Here is a 10,997-nt window from a genome sequence, read left to right on the forward strand (position 1 = left end):
GTGCTACCTGCCCTTGCTAAATCTGACTGGAGCATGTCCTTCCTGTGATCCTGGTTGTGTCAGAACTCTTCAGAATCAAGCTGACTCTGTGTTCCTGTGATTCTGGGATCCTGGGATCCTGGGCTTGTTAAATCACCTGGGAGTGTGGCTTTATCTGTGAGTTGTGGGACTGGCTGCAGAGCTTGTGCCCAAGGTCTGCTCAGAACACTAACCCAGACAGACCGGAAGGAACTGAGTCACTGGGCTAGCGGAGTTCCTGTGTGCCTGGTACCGCTGGACCCAGTTATTCCCAGTGTTGGGACAGATGTTGGTTCCTGCTCACCTCTGATCCTGGGTGTGTCAGAGCACCTGGGAGTGGAGCTTCCTCTGGGTGTTGTGGAACTGGCTGTGTCAAGGATAGATATTTTTAACTTAAGATAGTTGATTCCCCTCCTCCAGAGGCCCACTGTAAGTTTAAAAATAGTGTAAGTCAAAAAAATATATATGCTTAATACACTTGAATGTATTAGAAAAGTAACTCATTACTGTGACAAAATATCTCACAAAAGCAACTTAAGAAGTGTTTGATTGCTGCATTGCTTGAAGTGCTAGGCTGTAGGAACATAAGGCCTTGTATCTGTCTTCAGAAAGGAGAGAGAGAAGATGGCATCTCAGCTCACTCTCTCTGTTTCAATCAGTCCACAGCTCTAGCCTGTGAGATGGTACTGCCTACATTACTGGTGGATCTTCCCTCATTTAAACGTTCCAGGAACAGCCCCATAGGCACACCTAGAGTTGAGTTTCCATGTTGCTTCTGAGTCTCATCAAGTTGGCAGTGCAGATTAATCATCACACCAAAAGAGGAACATAGAATATTGCAGAATTTCAGTCCCTGTGCCTGACTGGGCATTGTGACTTGATGCCACAGGGCAGCACTACCAAAAAGTTTCATATGACCTATTAGTCACCCAGGAAAAGAGGAAATCAAAAATCCAAAGTGTAGACTCCCCTGAATACGTACTATGTTTGCATTAGAATAAAGCTCAATATTTGTAGGTTGAATTGTTCTGAGTTATAGACCATCTGTATCTAATATATGGTTGACACTATTTTATTAATATATAGATCTCTAGGACACATCCATTATGTGTTCTCTTTTTCTTGCCTGAGAACATCAAATGGCTTTGAAGTTCTTATCATTATCACAGAAGTTTTAATCATTTAAACACACACATACACACACACACTTAAAGACAGAAAGCCTATTATCAAGGATATTCTTATGTATTTGTCTGATGCATATATTCAAGAATTGACCATGCTTAGAACAATTGTTGCCCATTCTACTTAAAAGAAAGATATGTATTGATCTGTGCTGCCTTTCACAGAATCAAAGCCTGTTGAGATGAGAAGGAACATAAATTTTTCTAGCCTCCAAATACATACCTAGACATATTGCACAAAAACTGCCAATCTGCTTAAAAAATTTTACTTACTTTTTTTAGGTAATCTTTTCAGGGTTTGGAAAGGAAGAATTCCTCTGATAATGAGATGGAACGAGGACTGTTTGCTTTGTGGTTAGCAGTTGGACCACTCTGCCCTCTGTTTCCATGATAGGCCTTCAGATACTGCCATGCATTAACAGTCTTGACATCTTCAGAGAGAAGTGTCATCAGTCAATTTAGTCAGTGTGAACATGGCAGTGTTAGTTACCCACACCTGGATGGTGTAGACCTAGACAATGGTGCTGTTGCCACTGTTGTATGAGGGATATGGCTGTTAAGATGCATGGCTGAGTTTAATGATATTTCTTCTTTGATTCTCCTCCTTTACAAGATAAATATATCACATTAAGAGAAACTCTTTCTCCCTCTGCTGTGTTTCTGTTCTAGCTTGTAAAATAGGAATGGGCTGCCTCTACATGTACAGAGACCAGGAAGAATGCTAACTTGTTTCTGATCCTGTGTCTGATTGCCGACATCAATAATTAAAAACAAACAAACCAATCAACAAACAACCCTGAGTATTCATAGCCAAGCCCGTGGTCTGTCACCTGTTTGCTAACATGCTGGAGAATTGAATGAGTTCACCCTCCTAAGTGAGACCTGGTGGAAGCCCAGTGTCTCTCTCTCTAGAGGAATGCTAGAGAACCTTCTCTATCCTTACAGTTGACCTGGTTTATGCAGGCAGAGATGCTCCTTGATATGGGCCAGTTCAGCATCTATCTTGTGGGTTCTATCCTTGTAAGCATACCTTTCCAAATCTAGATGCTGCAGTAACATCCTCTAACCCAATGTGATCGTCTATAGAAACAACAGTTCAGATCTTTCTGTTTCTAGTCCCAAATGCTTCTTGACTTGAATGGGGAAAAACATAATACCAAGAGGAAGGGGAAACCAACATATATTGCTTTATACTTCATAGGCCTTAAATTTCAATATTTAGTCATTCCTTACTGTGTCAGAGTTCTGTGCAAGCATATTTCTTAAAAATCAAACAAAACAACGGAATATGCTCCAAGTGTTTTGGACACTAAATCTTAGCACTTGAAACCTGAAGTTATAGCAAAAACCACACAAAGACTGGGCACTTTAGAAAGATACTATGTTTTACTTGTCTGGAATCTACAGTCAACAATGGCCCCAGCCTGTGGCCACACCCCACTCCTGCTGCCCTGGCTCTTTTCATTAGATCCTCTTCTCATGGGATCCAGATGCTGACAGAACTTCAGAACCCTGCATCAAGAAGAACCCTGAGTAAGATAACTCCCAAACACCAACAAGGCAGGAGAAGCAAACCATGATAGCCTGGCCTTTCCATCTCTCGCTGTCTATAGAACTGTCTCTAGAACTCTTTCCAGTTCTAGAGGAAGGAAGCATTTCATTTAGCTTTCAAACAGTAGGAAGCAGATGCTTGGGGGAGGTTTCTGGTTTCTGTCTTGCGTGTTAAGACTTTCATCATCCTTGTCCTCTGAACTCACAGAGCCAGGAGGCAAGTGCAGACACCTATCCTCGGGATGCTGGCCTTTCTCATCACTCACCAGATAAAAACAGCCCCCCTGAAATGTCTCAGCTCCAGAATGGATTCCTTTAATAAAAGCAAAAGCAAGGTGTGAGACTCAGCCAAAGAAAAGAACTACTTCCCTTGCCTAAAGGAAAAGCGGTTCTAGCATCCCCAGGTTCTAGATGGAGAGTCTTCGGGGCACAGAGGGCACCTCTCTCATTCCTCTCCTCTCCGGGTTTTTATATTCCTAGGTAATCTTTTCTATTGAGTTTCCACTTCCACCACTGTCAGCTCTGAGGGTTCATGTGCTCCCCTTTTCAAAGAGGTCTTAATTTGGTTTTACTCAAAGCAAGGCCTGGGGCAGGACCTTGAGTGCAATTAGATTATTTGAGAGACAATTCCAGAGCACATAGATCAGGGACTGGGGCATGAAAAGGGAACTGAGAGAAACAATAAAGGGTGAAGGAGGCCCTGGTCTCAAAGAACCCAGACACCTTCTAGAAAGCTCTAAGTCACAGCTTCCAGGTTCATTCACCAGGGGTGGGAAGACTGGGCCATCTATCCACTGTTCCCATGCCCTCTGGTCTAAAGGTTACTCTGGGTGAACTGAAATTTTGAGTCCAGTTAGCTGAGTAGGTAAGATTCTTGATGTTAGCGAAAGGGCCCATGGAAGAAGGGAGAACAGAGCTGTGGGAGAAAATTCAGGCACACTAAAGATGGCTCACATCGCATAACTCAGGTAAGACAAGCAGATGCATGCAGTGAACAGCTTTCTTCTTGCTTGCTGTTAGCATGGATGAAAGGGCCTCCAATTTAAGAGCTCAATCATTCAAAATAATAAACAGATACAAAACAAACAAACAAACAAACAAACAAACAAAAAACCCTAGCAGGCTACACCCTCAAATTCAAGTTGCTGATATGTAATAATTATTTACTGTCTTCAAGGATGATCCCTTTTACTGAACTTCACCATAGTTTTTCTTCTTTCAAAGCAACTATGGCTACCTCCCCTTGGCCAACACACCCTATCTCTTAATGAGTAGTCTACCACGTTACTGCCAAGGTCAAAAGAAGTAGATGAGCCTCATAGGAAAGCTGCTTGTCTTGTCTGAAAATAACGTGTGCATGTTTCTGTCTGTATAGCTTAAATGACATGTTCACTAGTGCCATAATGTACAGAGCTCAACTCGGCTGGAATCTGAGCCCTTTATTTGTTGTGTGGCCTTAAGCAAATTACTTGTGCCTCAGTTTCTTCATCTATAAAATAGAGATACATTTTAAAAAAAAATCCAATCCAATTTTTAGGATTGAATGATTTAATGATGCAGCGCCTGGCATATGAAAGCAGTACATAAATACTGGCTTAATAGTAGTAACTGAGTTCACACACATACAATTATCTCCCTATTTCTTTCAGCTAAGCACAACAAAGTGGCCTTCTGTTATTTCAAAGCCACTCCCCAATGGCACAGTTATATGATAGTCACAACATCATACTAAGATGGTCTTCTTACCCAGAATGCAACGAGATGCTAGAGTCCCATTAGCCTTCTTTATTGTATGTGTAATTAGCCAAGTCTAGTAGAATCCTGGATGACCTCTTTCTAATGTCCTAAAATGGGAAGACAGATGTGCTGAGCTAGGATTAGAGTTACTCTCTCACACAGATAAAAATCTTCATCTTTGAACATGGTGTACTCCTCCAGAGTTTCAGGTAGAACAAACTAGAGTTTTCTCTTGAAGCTTCCCAAAGAGACTGCTACTTCTGTTGCTCTTCTGTCTGCTTTATGAATATTCAGGGGTATCTGGATCCAGACCAACCAGTTTCCTCAGTTGGGCTACTTGCTGTCCTAAAAGTCTGCTTAGCTTTGTTTCTAAATGTTTTGGGCTTCTTCGTTGTGGATACCAGAACACACAACTTATCTATAAGCAGGAAACCATCCTGCTATCATTCCTCCTTTCTAGACTTCTACTTCTGGGAAATTACCACAGGGATATAAGGTTGCTTTGGTTCTCAGGGACAACTCAAAGCTCTGGTTGTTCTGCATACAGAAGCCACCAGTATAAAAGCCACCATAAGAGAAGGACACCTCAAATTTGCATTGACCACCGCCTTCCCTTCCCTTAATTACAAAACACAAATCACTCCACCTCCTCTGGTACAGAAGAAATTGACCTCTACTCCCCCCTGGTGGACCGTTAGAGTATGCTGGGTGAGTCACTTCTGAAATAGCCATGGGGACCCTCAAGACTTATTAAATCAAGCTCCTTCCTAGGAACCTGCCCTGTTCTAATTCAACATGCTGATTATTTATAACTAGAAGATAATTTACCCCCACATGGCCTAGTATTTTTGTCCTTTTCTTCCAGGTTTTTTCCCCTATTAGCCAAAGGTAGCATTCGTTATCATAATTGCCTGGCGACTTGTCGGTCTCCTTAAATAGACCAGGCACAGCAGAAATCCAATAATGTTAAGTGATTTTCTGGAGGCCACATAATCAGGAGAGACTCCCAATATAGAAGCCAGGTTTCTTTCTCCATGGTCTGTTGTGCTGTTCATTAGCAGCAGCATCCTGTGTTCTGAAATCTCTTTCTGAGAAGGAGCACGGAGATAGCCAACAAGGGGTACAGAGAATGGGGATTCTGCTCTCAGCTGAGTCACCTCCTGCCAGTACTTCTCATCTGAACAATGAGGGCAGTTTGCTTAGATGAGTGCTAACATCTGGTCTAACTCTTCATGTTGAAGATTCAAGTTGAAAGGATGGTGATTCACTCACAAGATTGGGGACTCATTCAATCACTCAACAAATATGCATTTGCTTCACAGTTGTTTACTCTGCATCTACTACTATGAGGCAGATTGGCTGTCAAGCATACTGGTGAAAAAAAAAAAAATTACAATGACCCTGCCCATTGAGAAACCACGTAGCCACCCTTGTGGTGCCACTGGGCCATATCCCACATCAATTATCCTGGTCAATGGGGTAACAAGGATTTCATAAATATACTATCATTGAAGGATTCTCTCTAGGGCAAGTATACATGTATTTGCTTCCCATAACGCTAGAATACTCATGAAAATTAGCATCCCTCTTGTTCTTAAAGCAAGCAAATTCAAATAAACAGGAGCTGCTGAACAGCTTGGCCATGTCCGGCACAGGTTTCCCCTTTCTGTTAATGCACAGCTTCCCAGATGAAGCCACTGATGGGCTCTCCTGCCAAGATGCCAACAGGACTATCCAATTAGTGCCAATTTGTTTCTTGTAACCTGGGCACCTGTCACCAAAGAACCTGATAAAAATAACCAACTCAGTCACCGTGGATCCAAACAGGGCTCAAACTAATCATCCAGAGGTAAACAGGAAGAGCGCAAATCCCACCAAGGGACCCGGGCCCTCCACCTGTGGTCACATTTATGCTTTATTTCTGAATGATGGCAAGACACCAATGAGCAATTGATTTTTTTTTTTCTTTAAATGCAAGTTATCAGGCCTTCCTTCCAGCCAGCTGCGGGCTTCCCCCTGGCGGTTCAGGACTCACAGTGATAATGGATTATCTTTCCTTTTAATAGCAAACTACTTTCCACTGAGATGGAATGAAAGTTGTGGAGGAGAAGCGAATCCACCAGAGAACTCCTTCAACTCTCTTCAGGAAGCACCTTTAGTTTGCACATTTAAAAAAAAAATAACCTTTAAAAATCTAACCAGGTTTCTGCTGCGTGGTTGAGCCAGACACCAGGATTGCGCTGGTTACATCTGAATTAGCACGGCTTGACAATCATTTTCAAACTCTTCCTTCATGCCAGCAGTTTTGCTCCCAGGGTGTGCAGTGGTAAGGGGCAGATGCCTTCGAAGGAGCTATCGGGTGGAGATTAGGAACAATAAGCAAATGAGCAGGCAGGACATTTTTACAAAATCACCCAGGCAAGAAAATCAGCACGTCTTACTCTTCAATAGTGGGCTCATCTAGCCCGCTGCTTTACAGCGACAGAAATGCCTAGAATCTAAATCTGCCACAGGAGGGGGGAGTTTTTTGCCTCCTCACAGTGCTGTGAGCTGAATGGTAGATTGCATCACCTCCATTGTAAGGCCGCTCTCATTATGAGAAACCAAACACAGAGTCTGGCTCCTAACTGGAGTATTAATAATGAAAATGGATTATGTGCATCCTGTTTGCTAAGCAATTATCCCAAGGCAGGGATTGAGTCCAGATTTTTTGCCTCGCTGCCTGAGTGGCAGGCGTGAATAGATAGACAGGTATTTGCATGCAGTGGCTCTGACCTGGAGAAAATGTCAGCAGCTTGGGAAACGACAGGAAAGCTGCAGGTGCCCGGGTTTGGCAGCCTATTCTTGGAAAAGGCAAACAAAGGAGGAAATGTTGGGGTTTACCTTGATGGTCCGAAGACAGCTGTCAGATGTAAGGTGTGACTGTCCTCCACTCTGCTCACCCTAAGTCTTTCATTAGCTGGAAGTGACTCCAGCTCCTACCTTTTCAAGGAGATGAAATGAGTTTTATGTGCATAAGGAGGAGTGATGCTTTCGCCAGCTACTCTGTTGACCTAGATCTGATCTGCTTAACCTGGGTGCTTTTCAATGAGAGCGTTCTCCAAGGCCTTGGGCACAGTTTGTGTTTTTTTACCTTACATCCTCTTTCATTATGAGGGTCTAACTACCTCTACTTCCTGGTATCCCTGCACAGTCCCAAGGCTCTACTTCCAGGCCAAAATGTTGCTTGCCTCAAAGGGTGCAAGATTTCCAGAATAAGCACCTTAGTTTCCTTTCTTCTGCTATGATAACATACTGACAAGAAGCAACCTGGGAAGGGAAGGGTTTATTTCATCTTACAACTTTTCCAGGCCACAATCCACCATCGAAGGAAGTCAAGGCAGGAACTAAAGCAGAGACCATAGGGGAGTGCTGTTTGCTGGCTTGCTTCTATAGCCCAGGCCCATCAGTCGAGTGATGCTACCAATTACAATGGGCTAGGCCCTCCCACATCAATAAGTAATGCATTTGCCCCACAGACATGCCCACAGGACAATCTGATTAAGGTGATTCTTCAACCAAGGCTCCCTCTTCCCAGGTGACTCTGATTTATGTCAAGTTGACGAAAATTAACCATCATAGTAATCCACTATCAACAGCTATGTGGCTTCCAATTGCCCCCCAAGAAGCCATCCTTGTTTGTCATACAGTTTTATAATATAAAACCACGTTAAGAGATGGTAGCAAAAGTTCATATGGACAATTCACATTATTCATAGGACCAGAGATAACAGTGCTAGAATAGAGGCAGATAATGTGCATAAGAAAGTTGCCCACAAGCTCGAGGCAGCTTTCACAATGAAAATTACCTTGGGTGATGCAGATACAATGCTAACATTTGAAGTTCTCCAAAAAGATTAAAATTAATAAAAACAAAATTTGATAAAATGAAGTTTGATTATTTTTGCAAAGTTGCCTAGGAAATGGATAAACAGACTACCTCACCCATGTGAGAGAAGTCTATTGACCAATGAGAAAGATGACAACTTACGTGGCACTGTCTTGTGATTCCAAATGAAGGAAGACATACTGAAAAGGCAATGGATTGCTGGTTCCACCCTGAAAAATGAAACGTTAGTAAGCACCCAAAACAGACCAGTGTAAGAGATTAAACAGGGGAGGTGGGCTTAAAAGGAAGGGCCATCAAGCCCAGTGCTTATAAGTCACAGTTGTAACCCAGGCATTTCCATTCCAGGGAACCTCTCATTCTCAGGCAGACTGGTCACCACCCACCAATTTCATCACTAAGGCTTTACAGGGAGCTTTCCGAGGCTTTGTCTTTCAATGAACCACACTTTTCTTCTAATATAAATTAGAGCATAAGCAATTAGAAAGGCTAGCCTGCCTCTCCACTGAGAGTGAGCTCTCTATATACAGGGGGGTTTATGAGCCACACGTCATCACCCCTGTTGCTAGCTGTGTGTGGCATATCGTAATTTCCCACCAGGCCATCTGAGCTGTCTTCCTTGGGTACTGGCATGTCACCTCCAACAGACTCATTAAACCATCTAGTTGTCGCTAGCATTGAATTTTCCTCCTTAGACATTACCAAATTAAGATTTTTCTCTATTTCTATCAGGTCGTGCGTTGACGGGCATACTCTCTAATGTTTTAAAAGCTACCGAACACAAGAAGTTTCTGAAGACTTAACAAAAAATAAAAACCAAATTCCTAGAACTCTACCTAGATTGACCAAACTTGAATTGTTAGATGATGGCATGGAGTCTGTGTATTTCAAAGTATCTCATGTAGTCCTTATAATAAGGAATTAAAAGTGTCTAAAACACTAGTTGTCAACCTGTGGCTCTCGACTCCTTTCACAGCAGTTACAAATCCAATACCCTGCATATCGGATATTTACATTACAATCATAGCAGTAGTAAAATTACAGTTACAAAGTAGCAATGAAATAATTTGTGGTTAGGGGACACTATTACATGAGGAACTGTATTAAAGGGGTATAGCGTTAGGAAGGTTAAAAACACTGCTCTAGAAGGAAACCCCGGTGTTGGAGAGACCTCAACACTAGCTTCAGACCAGCACAGACCTGGTTACATCCTCCTTCAGACGTGGTTTTCCCTCGTTCATTAACTGAATCCAAGTACCCACCCTGCTGGGACTATAGCAGTGAAAACAAATGAACAGAGTAAGTTTAGCTTCTGGCAAGTGGCCTGAAGTGTCCTACCATGCATGACTCCAGGGACTGACCTGAGTAGAGCAGCGAGGGAATGAAGAAAAGATAGGCACACAGAAAAGCTTTCCACTCTTAGATGGAGAAGCCAGAGCATCCCAGGAGCTCGGCATGTTTATTATATGGAGTTGATCTGAGAAGCAGGTTATTACAGACAGCTGAACAAAGAGGTGAAATTCTTACAGCCTAATAAACAAGATGGCAGGGTTTATGGTATACAGCTAGACTAGGGACAGGTTTAGCTAACCTTGGTAGGTACGGTCTGTAGGATCACAGTTTTCAGGGAGAACTATCCAAGGGGAGAAAGCTGTGGTGGTCATTTTCTGTGCAAACTGTCAACACCCATACCACGACCTACACACTGACTCCCAAGGAGGTTATGCCATTTCTCTGAGCCTCCTGCTAGGGTAGTTGGGTTAGGGTGGGGTAAGGGTGGGAGACAAGGGGTTGCCATTCCTTCATGGGTCTGAAATCTACCCAAACATGGGTCACACCAATGTCAGTAGCACACAATCACTCTGGATTTTACTGCTCAGTGCTTCCTCCAGTTTCATCATTATAACGAAGCTCCAATATCAAGGTGTTATGATAGTGTTGGGACAGGCTACTTTAACAGAGCAGTTAGAGAAGACATGGTCTTTGTGGATGCCAACCTCATTCTCATTTCCCATAGGGAGTTTAGTTGCAAATCCACAGCTATATTTTTCCAACATCAAGCTCAGCGATCGCCATAGGCCAGTGTCACCATCTGCCTCTGGAGAGTGAAGGGGTGGCCCCAGACACTGATTGCCAAGGTCTCCTTCTATGCCTGACATTGTATGTTTCTGGAGTTTATTATTGTAATCAAATAAAACTAATCTGATACATATTTAATGATATACATAATTGTTATTGTGCTGCATGGTAATTAGCTATCAGTGGTAAGCTGTTCACATAAATGACTGTAATTAGTGTTTGGTATACACAGTCAAACCCAAGTTTGGGGGTTTATTCTTTCATCTCACCCTGCAATCCTACAATGAGCTTCTGGCTTCTTACATATCTTCCATGATAATCTTTGTTCTTCTCTCCTACCTCATTAAGTGCGACTGACATTTTAACAAACCAGGACCCAATGTTTTGTCCTCCCAGGCTGATCGGCTGTAACAGCATCGCATCTTTGCCTTCCCAGCAATGGGTGCTTCCATGATGCCCACTCCTAGCTCCTTCATCTATTGTCTCAGGTAGCCAGAAAGATCTAAAGGGACTGCAAGAAGCATAGAGCACTGGATCTTTTT

At 42.8% G+C, this 10,997-nt stretch overlaps 1 long non-coding RNA gene across 2 annotated transcripts in view; it reads left to right on the forward strand.

The window, feature by feature from the left end:
• Nucleotides 1-10,997, forward strand: part of LOC116101126 — a 19,739-nt gene that overhangs the window by 7,695 nt on the left and 1,047 nt on the right. The gene's annotated exons all lie outside the window — the stretch shown is intronic.

This window comes from Mastomys coucha, unplaced genomic scaffold, assembly GCF_008632895.1.
Source record: "Mastomys coucha isolate ucsf_1 unplaced genomic scaffold, UCSF_Mcou_1 pScaffold21, whole genome shotgun sequence".
NCBI classification, from domain to species: Eukaryota; Metazoa; Chordata; class Mammalia; order Rodentia; family Muridae; genus Mastomys; species Mastomys coucha.